At 36.1% G+C, this 12,439-nt stretch overlaps 1 pseudogene; it reads right to left on the reverse strand.

Moving 5' to 3' along the window:
• Window positions 1–2,174: 2,174 nt before the first annotated feature.
• On the reverse strand, window positions 2,175–6,267 carry LOC110819791 (beta-glucosidase 12-like; annotated as a pseudogene).
• Window positions 6,268–12,439: the final 6,172 nt, after the last annotated feature.

The raw sequence follows: 12,439 nt of genomic DNA on the forward strand, positions 1-12,439 counted from the left end.
CTGGATCACAAGTCAGATGATGTACTACAAGTTTGAATCATCTTCATATATATATATATATATATATATATATAACCACTGCATGCATCTATCTCTCTCTAATTCCTATCATCTGGTGATAACATATAAAATTCTTCAGTATAGATGCTGGCAAAAGATCCCAAGAACCCCATGATTCAGAAGTACCAATTTTCTATAACGATCACATGAAGTTTGGCTTTCTTTCACGAGAGTTTATAACAAGCTAAAATTTTAAATTACATAACTGAAAATATATTTGTTTTACAGAGTAACTTGAATAAAACTCAATTTTATAAATTTTTAATAGGAGAAAAGATTTGTACATGCATTGCGTTAGTACATATTGTAATTCAGAAGGAGTTCCAGATCTTATATAAAATTTAGCTAAATTTACAAAACCTAATTCAAAGAAAATAGATGAAAATTAGTTTCCAACACATTGATCTGGTAATCTCGTTGTGAGTTTCCTTACTATGATTCAGTGTCAGGTGGCTGCCTTGTAAATTATAGCTCAAATCTGATCAAATTTCACATTAATGGGCCAACAATTTCCGACAAAAAAAGCCTAGATGTTCAAGTATCAGAGTCGTTTCATGGTAAATTACAGCGTCAACATTTGATTAAAGAGAATGTAGTAGATCAAACTTATAAGCAGGTCAGTAAACTTAAGACAGTTAAAACTTGAGGAAAGCGTAGTCCCGATCAATGTTTCGAGATTGTTGTGTTAAAGCAAAATTGGGATACACATCGATAAAATAATTATATTTATAAGTTAGTTAATAGAATATATATAACATTCAAAATTGATAAAATAATTCTATTTACGATTTAGTTAATAGTATAAATATAACAATCAAAATTTTGTGCAATAGGCACTAGATATGAAGAAAATCCATACACTAACAGGGAAGAAAAAAGTCTATCAAGAGCTCTAGTATAGATATTGCACATAGAACATTGTTGGCATAGGTGAAAACTGTTTACCAATCGATGCATTCTATTTGCACGATCCAACCCGTCGTTGGCATAATAAATATCTTTTACCAACGAGTTTTGTCATTTATATAGATCCAAATATCTATACTGACGATATCATATACAAGATTTCTTATTGTTATTCATAGGTCATTTCCACTACAAGGGAGATAAACAAATTATGATTAGTAATTTTTTATAGTCAATTTTTTGTTTATTCCTTCTATACTTCTTATATACTAGATTTGTAATATTTGTCATGCATTGAACATTATTTTAGAAGATCTTTATTATTATATAAAAGTAGTACGAATATTATTTTATATAAATAAAAAATTATGCATAATTAAAAAGTTCTTTAATTAAAATATTAAAGAATTATTACTTTTAAATCTAATGAAATCAGCTCAACACTTTTTCGTTTGAAATGGATTAGAAAAATTTAGTGCATATAATAATCAAATAACTCGAACATGTATAATTATGTCATTTGTTGAGCTAATTTCGTTAATAAATCAAGTTTTAGTGTCATTATTTACAATAAACTAATATATTTATTAAAAAAGTGTCATCAAAGATTGTCATTCCTAAAGGAAAGAGTTTTTTTATGGGATAAATGAATTAAGCAAGAAAATTTTATGGGAGAAGTTGATAAGAGTGAGGTTAGAACCCCAGAACGATAGCAAATACTTTATAATAATATTAGGAGATATGATTTCATTATTTGACCATAATTTATAGTAGTACAACACAATATAATCTTTTTTATTTTCAGCTTCTCATAATAATCCACCAGCAATAGTTTAGGAAGATTATTAACCTACTCGTAAAATGAAACTCATGAAATTACATTGATCTAAATGGTAAGCAACATTATTGAGGAAGTCCGTAGACTATAATATCGATGCTTTAAATCGTCTATCTGATGTATTAGTATAATTCACATAATTTAACCCAAATCGTACTGTAAATTCATGAACAAATTTATAGTTATCTAACAATGATCGTGCAAAATATCCTGAAACATTACCTTCCTCACTGTACAAATACAAATAAATGAATAAAATCATATTTATTATATAATAAACTTAATTTAAATGTTGTATATATGTGGAAAAACATATTTTTGTGCCTTAGAGAGAGTTTTTATTTATGTTTCTTAGAGTAATTAAAGAGACTTATTCAATAGCTTTTTTAAGGGCTGAAAGATGGGTTTGGTAATAATAAATTCGTCTCATATCAATTAAAATTTTATTAAATGATATTGTGTTACTATTAGCGTATCCTGAAATTAAGAAAGTCTTGTTTATTATTTACTTAAAAGAATACTCATATATTCATGAATACAAATGTATCAATTAAGTGTTAAAGAAGTAAACTATACTATTTTCTGTAATATACGTGAGAGGATTGTTGTTCTTGTTTCTCAAATAAGTCAAAAAATCATAAAATTTTGTTGCATTGTAGTAAAATAATATTAACTGCAAAGTTTCAATTTGAAGTTAAATCATTGTCAAAATAGTATTAATGTGGAAGTTAACCAATTGTCAAAATAGTGTTAATGTACATATATATGTGTGTGTCGTCTATACCACACACGTATTCAATTAGTTTAATTAATATATTATTATATTTTTTACATTTACCAATTGGAACATCGTCACAAACATCTATAACAAGAAGATTTATACAAAGTTCAGTTAATACATGATTGCACCATCATGAATACCTCATATCAAATTTTAACTCTTAAAAAACTTAAATTTTTACAAGTTTTAATAAACTATATATATATATATATAAAAGGTCATAATGTTATTGTTATTTATACTTATAGTTTCAAATCAGTCATCTGTTAAAATACTTGGTTTAGTGGGATTAGATGAACCCGTATTAAATATATATAGTAGAAAATAATAATTTAGACTAAGAAAGTCAATTGATCCTTTAAGGAGTTTAGATTCCCATAGTTTAAATTGTGGTAATCTTTTACCAACTAACTCCATAGATATTGGGTAGTCACCAAACATTATTGGATCCAAAAATCTACCAAATATTAGGAAGAGAAAAATTAGGATTACTATCCATCTTCTAGTAATATTATATCATGAACATACATATACACATAGAAGTTTAATTTATTTCTAGCATCCTTTGGCATATACATTACTTCTTTCTGCTAATCTGATCATGGCCTAATTACTTTAGGAGGATGTTAATAGAAATTAAAAAATAAGTTTAATTAATTACCATCCAAGCTTGAAATCTTAAGTACGTTGAACAGCATCAATATCAACAGATGTGTTCCTCAATGGATAATACCAATTAGCTACTAATGTGATGCCTATATTTTCTCTTTGAGTTTTCTGCAACGTTATTATTTTTTTGTTTAAAAAATTAATAAGTTATACAGAAATATCATAGCACACATTATAAATCTATGTCAATCATCAATAAATACACAATAACTATCGCTCTTTTTACCAACCTGCTGGTATCCATGGGGGTTCATAGGGATGTTCCCACTACACGTGAACCTTTTCATTCAACATTTTTAATCACGAGATGTCCTTATACACCGTCCGGTATGAGCGCCAATTTACCAAATCTCAATACTTTATCCAGTATGAGGGTGAAGCGGGTCGTCCCCATACCCCGTCCGGTATGAACGTCATATTATCAAGTCTCCATATCTCATCCGGTATGAGACAACGTTCATGGTAGGATTTTCTATGTACTCGGTCCATCCACCATCTCCTAGGATATCCAGTAAGATTGTCATTTCATCTATTCATTTTATCACACAATTTTTACCGTTTAATCTTCATTTTTTCTGATTCAGCAGTAAATACATAGAATAAACTATACATGCATTCAAAGCCATAAAATCAATTAATAAGATACCATCATGCATATAAATTGTAAAAATAATCAACAAACAACAGTAGATAATTTCTGAATCTGGCTCCATTAGCAATCCATAATTAATTATGCACATTTCCTAAATTCACACAAAATATCATATTATCATTTATTTAGACTTCAATTCTATGATAAGGAATAGAATGAGGGATCCTTAATCAATTTGATGCCTAAAAAACTAAACTGTTCGACTGCGCCTACGGACAATTCTCGGATTCCCTAAATTTTTCTTCGGGAATTAAAATGTGCTAATAGTACCTACAAGTGTCTCAAACAAACCTAAAATCAGTCCCGGGGCCCACTTGGCAAATTTTAGAAATTCGGCACGGCGGCTCCGCCGTGCTCCGGTGACAGCGACGCCGCCCGCAGCGGCGGTCCACCTCGGGTCGGCTGTTTTTGGCCGTTTTCGACCGAATTTGGCCAATTCTGCATCGATCCCTGCGAGAAAACACGTTAAAGGGCCTCAGTTAGCCAGAAAAATATAAAAAACTGAAACTCACCGACGGCGAGGCTCTCCGGTGCGATGGCTCCTCCGGTTCACGTTGCGGTTGGGTGTTTTGCTCCGGTCAACTATTTTTTACGGTCGAAAAAAACTCCGGTGCGGCGGCAGGTGGCGACGGAGTCCTTCCCGGCGACCGGGTTTTCTTCTCCGACGAGGGGTTCTGGCGGCTAGGGTTAGGATTTGGTGTGAATGGGAGTTACTTATATCCATCCACTTTTGATCTAGATCGTCCATCGCGTTTGATCTGGATCGTCCGATCGTGATTAAATAGAGAGTAAATATGGACCGTTCATCGCGATCCAATCTGGAACGTCCATCGCGATCTAATCTGGACCGTCCGATCGTGTTCAAATCTGGCCATCCAATCGCATTTGGGGAAAGAACGCATCTGGGCCGTCCGTGCATACGAAAACGAATCTAGGCTGTTCAATCACGGGCACGTGGATCACCCGCATGGCACCGCGCCAGCGTTCGCTGCCACACGACGCATCCTAATTGATTGGAGCTACTAACCGGGCGTCTCACGTGGCAGAACTTATCTAAATTATATTTTGACCTCTATTTTTCAATTTTTCTTTTAAAAATACCCCAAGAACCAAAATTTTCACTCTTTTTCCCCAAAATTATTTTCAATTTAATTCTCCATCAATTTTACTTCATTTTTATTCTAAATTAAAATTAAAAAATTGAAAAAATTTAAGAATTTACATTTATAATTAAACTCTAAATTAAAAAAAAATTAATTTAGGGTGTTACAACTCTCCCTCCCTTAAAAGAAATTTTGTCCCTCAAATTTGTCTCTCCGACTCTCAATCAAACAGGTAGGGATATTGAACTCTAAAATCTAATTCTAGCTCACATATAGCATCTCTCGTTGTGTGATTCTGCCATATGACTTTTACAAAGAAAATTTCTCAGTTGCGGAGTAATCTGCTCTTTCAATCCACAATGCCGACTGATATTTTCTCGTATGACAGATCCTCCTAGAGTGGAAGAGGCTTATGGGCCAAGACATGAGAGGAGTTCAGGTTGTACTTGCGTAGCATGGACACATAAAATACATTATAGACCTTAGAAAGTTCTGGAGGCAGTGCTAGTGTGTAGGCAGTGGTACCAATTCTGTCTAAGATTTTAAATGGTCCAATAAATTAGGGGTTCAGTTTTCTCCTCTTGTCGAACCTACTGATTTCCTTGAAATGAGTGACATTAAGGAACATCCAATCGCCTTTCTCAAATTCCAAATCCCCCCTCCTGGTGTCCGCATAACTCTTCTGCCTGTTTTGAGCCATCTAGATGTTCTTCCTGATCTTAACTATTTTGGATGTAGTCTCATCTACCATATCTGGGCCGAACAGGTTTGTATCACCCACTTCTTTCCAACAAATCGGTGATCTGCATGGCACCTATAACGCCTCATACAGAGCCATGTCAATACTCGCTTGGTAGCTATTGTTGTAGACGAACTCTATCAAGGGTAGATGGTCATCCCAATGGCCCCCGAAGTCAAGGACACAAGCTCGGAGCATATTCTCAAGTGTACAGATTGTCCTTTCTGATTCTCCATTGGTCTGAGGGTGGAATATAGTACAAAGGGACAGTTTCGTTCTTATGGCTTGCTGAAAGCTATACCAAAATCGAGAAGTGAACCTGAGGTCCTTATCGGACACTACTATCACTGGTACTTCATGTAATCTGACTATTTTTTGGATATACATTCTTGCTAATTTGTCAAAGGGATCGGTCATCCTGATGGCCAAAAAGTGGAAAGACTTGGTGAGTCAGTCAAAAATTACCCAGATGGCATCATGTATTGAGCATACCTTAGGTAATCCTGTCACAAAGTCCATGGTGATATGTTTCCACTTCCACTCCGAGATTGGTAATGGCTGAAATAGACCACCTGTGCGTTGATGCTCTGCCTTGACCTGCTGACATACCAAACACTTAGAAACAAAGTCAGCTATATCTATTTTCATCTCGTTCCACCAAAATTGGGGTCGCATACTTTGGTAAATTTTAGTGCTTCTGGGATGCATAGCGAACTTTGAGCTGTGGGTCTTTGTCATAATGTCCCTCTTTAACTCACTGTCACGTGGAACACACACTCTGTCCTGTAATCTGAGCAATCCATTGGCAGAGACTCGAAATTCTTAGTTAACTCCCTGTTCTGCATATTTCTTGAGGGCTACTACGGTGGAATTGGCGGACTGAGCTCCCCTTATTCTCTGGATTAACTCGGGCTGAATAGTCAGGTGGTCTAAACATGTGACTCAACTCAGATCCTGAAGCTATACCTGTTGTGCGGCCCCTACCTGCCTACATTATGAAACCATCAAATGAGCTAATGTACCTATATTTTTCTTGTTGAGTGCGTCGGCTACCAAGTTGCCCTTGGTCGGATGATACAAGATGTCACAATCATAATCCTTGAGAAGTTCTATCCACCTTCTCTAATGCATGTTGAGTTCCTTTTGAGTGAATATGTGTTTCAAACTCTTGTGATCGGTATAGATCTGAAAGGTCTCTCCATACAAATAATGGCACTAAGTTTTCAAGGCGTGTATGATTTCAGTAAGCTCTAAGTCAATGGTGGGATAGTTTTTCTCATGACTCTTCAACTATCTGGACCCATAGGCAATGACATTTCCATGCTGCATCAAAACACAACCCAGATCTAGGTAGGAGGCATCACTTTAAATTGTATATCCACCAGATCTGCTCGGCAAGGCCAACACAGATGCAGTAATTAGTCGTCTTTTAGTTCTGAAAAACTTCTTTCATTTTTCTCATTCCACTCAAACTTAAGATTCTTTTTCATGAGCCGAGTCAGAGGAGCAGTTAGACTAGAAAATCATTTCAAAACCTGCAGTAATAACCTGTCATTCTCAGAAAACTACGGATCTCCTTAACTGATGTTAATTTTTCCCAACCGAGCACTACTTCAACCTTTTTGGGGTTCACTGACACTCCATCTCAACACGGCTCATGCGGTAAGGAGCAACCGAAATGGATTGGGTGTATGGCTGAAGGTCTATGGTGAATTCGACTTCTCTGTCCACTTGTAGTTAGGGTAATTCATCCAAAATACATCTGGAAAGTCTCGGACTACCAGAATCTCTTGAATACAAATCTCTTTCTTAGGTTTACCTAGTTAGAGAAAACAGAAGGGGTAAAGTACTCGATAATAAAAAAATTTGTCGTGAGAGAATAAATGTTAAATAATTTTATTAATTTATAAATGGCTCATCATTAGGAGGATTGAATACAACTTTCTTGCTAAAACAATCTACGGTAGCGTGATACGCCACTAGCCAGTTCATTCCTAGAATTACATCAAAGTCTCCCGTGTCTAATTCTATTAGCTCTACACTCAATTTCCTATCTACTATATTTATGACACAGACTTGTATACAACTTCTCCCAATAGTGTTATACTCCCAACAATAGACACAAACAACACAGAAACAAGTTTATCAGGTAATACATTAAATTTTGATGGAATAATAGGTGAAATAAATAAATGTGATACACCAATATCAATCAAAACATGAGCAAGATGGTTACAGATAGTGTACATAACATGCACTACGTCTGGGTTGGCTTTTGCATCCTGCTGGGTGAGATTGTAAGCTCTGCCCTGGATATGAGGTTTGGACTGGTTCTGGTTCTTTGGGCACTCCCTCGCATAATGTTGGGCACTTTCACATATACGACAGGTGATGTTGAGGTGATAGCAGGGTCGGTCTCCATGATCCCTCCCACAATACTGACAGATTTTACCATGTCCTGCCACAGGAGCCTGGATCATCGGCCTGGGCCTCTTGTTCTATTGAATAGACGCATTAGGTGCTGGTCTACGGAGTGGAGCTGAGGGTCTAAAGTTCCCTGCTACCTGAGAGAAGGTGCAGAAGCTCATCTCCACTAGTTGTGCCTTGGCCAGAACAGCCGAATAAGTCCTGAGCTCCAACACAAACAACTGTTGTTTGATCTCTGGTCGAAGACCCACTCGAACCTTCTAGCCTTCATCCAACAATGTCTCAAGAGAATATCGGCCCAACTCTAGAAACTTACGAGCATATTCTGACACAGTCATATTTTCCTGTACCAACTGTACAAATTTAATCTCCTTCAAATGTCGAAGATGTTCTAGAAGGTACTCTGCATCAAAGACCGTCCGGAACTGTTCCCAAGTAACTAGGACAGACATGGTGGTCTGTTTGAGTTTCCACCAATGGTCTGCTTCTCCCACTAGTATATAGGTGGTAAGGATGACTTTCTGCCCGAGAGTCACTTCTAGGGTCTTGAAGGCCTTCTCTGTCTCTGCTAACCAATACTCGGTATCTTCTAAAGAGGATCCCCCCTGCAAAAGTATATGGGTTTAATCTATTATACCTCTCTATATAGCATGGGTCCATCATGGGAGGAGCTGGGTCCTGTGGAAGAGGGACTGGGTCATGCTGAGGATGGACTGGGTGGCCTTGCGGTGGTACTTGTTGATACGGTAGGGGCACCGAATTGTACTATGGTGGTGCCGGGTGGTATTGTGGCTGGTACACTGGATCAAACTGTGGTGGTGCCAGGTGGTACTGTGGAGGAGCAAGGTCGCACCGGGGTGGCTCGAGATCCTCTCGTTGCAGGGGTGGCTCAACTTGTGGTAGTGGGAGAGGGTCAGGTAGCTCCCTCCTTTCCTCCCGGCCCTGCTGGGCAGCAATGAGTCTCTCTAACATCTCAAATATCCAGTCAATATCTTCTCTAAGTGAACCATCCTAGGCTGCTCGGTTTTGTGGGGATCTTCCTCTCCTCATCTATCTGCACCTGTATTTCACAAGGAACGGTTGAGTGATAATCCATTATTTTGGTTCTCCCTAGGGATTTTGTGTAAGGAATGGGTCCGAGGAACACGGCTCTGATACAAACTATAACAATCCCAAAAATATCCAAATGAAATAAAAGATAATTAAAGTGCAGAAGCGTAATAAATATTCAAGATTTATATTCTTTACACAAATAACTTAAAGTACCAAACAGCGTTACGAAATTCACTCTTTTGAAAGAAACACAAGAATAAGGAAATAAATAGTAAAGAAATCTAGCATCTACTCACAATCCTTCTGCGGATCGGGTTCTAGAACCTAGTCATCTTGATCTGAAATGGTTAAATAAGGGATGAGCTACACTAGCCCAGTAAGGATATCACACTATATCACCGACACAAAATTAAAGATTTATATAAAATCAAAACACTAATGGAGCACTTAATTTAAACCAATACATTTATTAAAAATAAAACCATTTACTGTTTATTTACCGTAGTGGGATTCATAAAAACAATCTATACAGATAATAATATTATACAGATCATGATTCCATGTATAATCAACAATCATAGCACACATTATAAATCTATGTTCATCATCAATAAATACACAATAATTATCGCTATTTTTACCAGTCTGCTGGTATCCATAGGGATTTATAGGGATGTCCCTACTACACATGAACCCTTTTATTTAACATTCTCAATCACGAGCCGTCCCCATACCCCGTCCAGTATGAGAGTGAAGTGGGTCGTCCCCATACCCCATCCGGTATGAGCGCCATATCATCAAGTCTCTATACCCCGTCCGGTATGAGACAACGTTCACGGTAAGGTTTCTTATGTACCCGGTTTGTCCACCATCTCTCAGGATATCCAGTAAGGATGTTGTTTCATCTATTCATTTCCTCACACAATTTTTACCGTTTAACCTTCATTTTTTCTAATTCAGCAATAAACAAATAAAATAAACCATACATGCATTTAAAGCCATAAAATCAATTAATAAGATACCATCATACATATAAACTGTAAAAAAATCAACAAACAACAGTAGATAATTTTCGGTTCTGGCTCCATTAGCAATCCGTAATTAATTATGTACATTTTCTAAATTCACACAAAATATCGTATTATTATTTATTTAAATTTCAATTCTATGATAGAGAATAGGGTGAGGGATCCTTACTGGACTAGTATAGTTCATCCCTTATTCAACCATTTTAGATCAAGAGGATCAGGTTCCAAAGACCGATCCGCATGAGGATTGCGAGTAGATGCTAAATTTTTTTATTTTTCGGTTATTTCCTTATCATTGTGTTTCTTTCAAAAGAGTAAATTATGTAACGTTGTTTGGTACTTTAAGTTATTTGTGTAAGGAATGTAAACCTTGAACATTTATTACGCTTCTGCACTTTAATTATCTTTTATTTCCTTTCGATATTTCTGGGGTTGTTATAGAGCTTGCCTATATGAGATACACTGCACACAAATTTTCACAACATGACATATTCCTTTTGCACTCATGACATATTCTAAAAAAATGATGTGATCAATGCAAAATGTATATTTCTTCATGTTAGCATATATTTAAAATTTGCGCAATGTGTCAAACACTTGCCTCAAATGCATGACATGCTTATCAATAGATTTGCTATACACAAGAATATCATCGAAGTAGACAACCACAAACTTTCCAATAAATTCATGTAAAACATGGTTCATTAAATGCATGAAAGTACTTGGCGCATTAGTTAAGCCAAATGGTATAACCAATCATTCATATAACCCTTGTTTTATTTTAAAAGCAGTTTTCCATTTATCTCCTGGTTTCATTCTTATTTGGTGATAACCACTTTTAAGATCAATTTTAGAAAATACATAACCACCATGTAACTCATCTAACATATCATCAAGTTGAGGTATTGGGTATCAATATTTTACCGTAATTTTGTTAACGGCTCTACAATCAACACACATACGCCAACTACCATCTTTTTTGGGTACTAATAAGACAAGCACTGAGCATGGGCTTAAACTTTCTTGAATGTGCCCCTTCTATAAGAGCTCCTCCACTTGCTTTTGAAGCTCTTTAGTCTCTTCGGGATTGTTCCTATAGGCTGGTCTATTTGGTATGGCAGCCTCGAGATGAAGTCAATTTTATGCTCAATTCCTCTCAAAGGTGGTAAACCTTGAGGTAGATCATCGGGAAAGACATTACTAAATTCCTGCAAAACTTCAACCACAACACTTAGTAAAGAAGGGTCAAGTTCGTTAGTTGAGAAATAAGCTTCCTTGTACATGAGTACAATCATTGGCTTGTTAGAAAATAAAGCTTTTCTCACATCTCTCATTTTAGCATAAAAACTCATTTTCTTTCCCTCATTCTTTTCTATGGTCGAATGCACCTCCCTTTCTTTTTCCTTTTGAGCTTTATTTTTCAACTCTAATTTTCTCTCACTCTCTTTTCGTTTCTCTTTTTCTTTTTCTTTTCTTTTTCTCTCGGCGCCTCTTTGTGTGAATTCATCATGGGATTTTTCAAGTTGCATTTGGTCTTCAAAAATGTGTTTAAGGATTAGAGGAAGAAGAGTATATGTTTTGCCCTTTTTTTCTACCATGTACCTATTGAGATACCCATCATGCATCACTCTCCTATCCCATTGCCATGGTCTACCCAACAAAATATGACTAGGTTGCATAGGAACTACATCACATGTCATCTCATCACTATATTTCCCAATAGTAAAAGGCACCCTCACTTGCTTATTAACTCTCACCTCCCCACTATTGTTAAGCCATTGCAGTTTATAAGGTTTAGGATGTTTTGTAGTTTTCAAACTCAGTTTATCAACAAACAAGGTACTAGCCATATTTATACAACTACCCCTATCAATAATCATGCTACATAATTTTTCATTCACTAGACATCTATAATGAAAAATGTTCTCTCTTTGCAACTTAACCCCCTCACCATCATTCCTTACTTGCGTATTTAAAGCACGCCTAGAAACCAACAATCTACCTTCCATAGGCATTTCTCCATCACTACAATCCTCCAAATGAGGCATTTCATCATCCACAACACTCTCATCATCCATTTCAACACCATCACCACACATCACCATTACCCTTTTATTTAGGCATTGAGATGCAATATGACCCAAACACAAGCATCTAAAACACTTGATATCTCTATTCCTAGG

This window comes from Carica papaya, chromosome 9 (genome assembly GCF_054855325.1).
Source record: "Carica papaya isolate Zhongbai chromosome 9, ASM5485532v1, whole genome shotgun sequence".
NCBI lineage: Eukaryota > Viridiplantae > Streptophyta > Magnoliopsida > Brassicales > Caricaceae > Carica > Carica papaya.